At 38.0% G+C, this 2,403-nt stretch overlaps 1 long non-coding RNA gene across 1 annotated transcript; it reads left to right on the top strand.

Moving 5' to 3' along the window:
* The first annotated feature begins 778 nt into the window (after nucleotides 1–778).
* On the top strand, nucleotides 779–1,796 carry LOC143416555 (uncharacterized). Its single transcript, XR_013096954.1, has 2 exons — nucleotides 779–964; nucleotides 1,548–1,796. It is a non-coding gene; the product is annotated as an uncharacterized LOC143416555 (long non-coding RNA).
* Nucleotides 1,797–2,403: the final 607 nt, after the last annotated feature.

The raw sequence follows: 2,403 nt of genomic DNA, 5'->3' as shown, positions 1-2,403 counted from the left end.
TTTCAGAACATTTTGCTCTACATACAGTGGGGCAAAAAAGTATTTAGTCAGCCACCGATTGTGCAAGTTCCCCCACTTAAAATGATGACAGAGGTCAGTAATTTGCACCAGAGGTACACTTCAACTGTGAGAGACAGAATGTGAAAAAAAAATCCATGAATCCACATGGTAGGATTTGTAAAGAATTTATTCGTAAATTAGGGTGGAAAATAAGTATTTGGTCACCTCAAACAAGGAAAATCTCTGGCTCTCACAGACCTGTAACGTCTTCTGTAAGAAGCTTTTCTGTCCCCCACTCGTTACCTGTATGAATGGCACCTGTTTGAACTCATCATCTGTATAAAAGACACCTGTCCACAGCCTCAAACAGTCAGACTCCAAACGCCGCCATGGCCAAGACCAAAGAGCTTTCGAAGGACACCAGGAAAAGTATTGTAGACCTGCAACAGACTGGGAAGAGTGAATCTACAATAGGCAAGCAGCTTGGTGTGAAAAAATCAACTGTGGGAGCAATCATCAGAAAATGGAAGACATACAAGACCACTGATAATCTCTTGAAAGTCCGTGATGCTCGGCGACAGCCCCAAAACATCACTGCTCTCGAGAAGATCTGCATGGAGGAATGGGCCAAAATAGCAGCTACTGTGTGTGCAAACCTGGTAAAGACCTATAGTAAACGTTTGACCTCTGTTATTGCCAACAAAGGTTATGTTACAAAGTATTGAGTTGTATTTTTGTTATTGACCAAATACTTATTTTCCACCCTGATTTACGAATAAATTCTTTACAAATCCTACCATGTGGATTCATGGATTTTTTTTCACATTCTGTCTCTCACAGTTGAAGTGTACCTCTGGTGCAAATTACTGACCTCTGTCATCATTTTAGGTGGGGGAACTTGCACAATCGGTGGCTGACTAAATACTTTTTTGCCCCACTGTATTTGAGTTGTTTGCCATGCTTGGTAAGTCATTTTTTTCAAAGATTGTTTCAATTATTATTATCAGCTTTTACTTCTGTGGCTCTTTGGAGTTGAGACAGAGCTGTGTGAAAGGCATTAGCCATGTTGCTCGCTGATAGCATAATATTCTGTTTTAGCTAGCTGAAAGGTATTGTTTGCGGGCAAATACCACAGCCTTGAAAAAAAGCTTGCATGTGAATTTTCAGTCAAACTTTTGGTCAAATACACCTAAAACAATGTCTAGAATGTGAAATGTTGGTATAATGGTGCTGCTTGAAGCCTGAAAACGATCGCCCATAAAAAAAAACGAGCAAACAGCAGTAGCAGGCGTCCTGACTGGGTTCTACGTTAGCATAGATCCCTCCAGAGTTTTGTGCACACGGTTTAGGTAAAAATGAAAAAGGTTGAGGTTTTACATTTAGTTCAGTATTACCTGTTGCCTGTGTCCTTGTCTTTTGGGAAAATACTTTACACAAGTAATGGCTCAAAGAGGATTCCTTTTTTTTTTTTTCTGTGCTGCAATTGTTTACTGGATTATTTGTGCCATTAATTAGTGTCAACTAATTTTTATTCAATCTCCGCACAGGATATGCTTGTGAAGATGGAATATGGGGGAGAGCAGAAGTGCGTTGAAGTTCCACAGAGGGATGAATGAAGGACATGCATATTGTATTGAAGAAATAAGTGATGAGAATGCTGTTATTTACATTTACCATGTCAGACCTTTTGATAAACAAAATTCTAATGAAAGTGAGAACATGTACACTGTTACATCTTTCAGAAAATGTTTTGAAATTGTGGTGCACAGTTCAGAATAAATGTTTTTCAAAAACCATTGCATCTTTTTAGTAAATGTTTATTTCCAAAAGAAATTTCTAGAAGGTCAGAACAGTAAAATTCCCACTTTTTAGAATGAATTAGAAGATAACTCTTACGTAGTTAAACTAAAATAGTCTTTGAGAGTTAATATATAAACTCTTAACACCAAGTGTTAAATTATCAACTCCAGACAGATTTGGTGTTTAACGCTAAATCAGAGTTAACGTACCAACTCTCCAAAAAGAGTTAAATTAACACTCTCTGGTGTGGACCCATATAGACACTTTAATAGTGTTGAAATCAAATCCGACAGTGTTAATTTGGACATGCTGGATTTGCTGTGTACATATTCGGATAATGGGGACATTCACACTTGTGGCATCGGGCCTTAAATCAGGGCAGGATCTGCAACCTGAACTACTGGCTCACAGGGTTACTCATTAGGAAAGGCTTTACTACATAGACTGTAACTGAAAGATCAGGTTTTAGGTATTGTGATGTGACTGATTGGATTATTAATCCCTAATAGGAAGCTTCAGCATTAGCATTTTGCTCACTGTCTTTAGCCAGATGCCATTGTATTATATGACTAGTAAAAATTGTACATTTTTAACACATAGTGA

This window comes from Maylandia zebra, linkage group LG1, assembly GCF_041146795.1.
Source record: "Maylandia zebra isolate NMK-2024a linkage group LG1, Mzebra_GT3a, whole genome shotgun sequence".
NCBI classification, from domain to species: Eukaryota; Metazoa; Chordata; class Actinopteri; order Cichliformes; family Cichlidae; genus Maylandia; species Maylandia zebra.
This window is presented reverse-complemented; position numbering and strand designations above follow the sequence as displayed.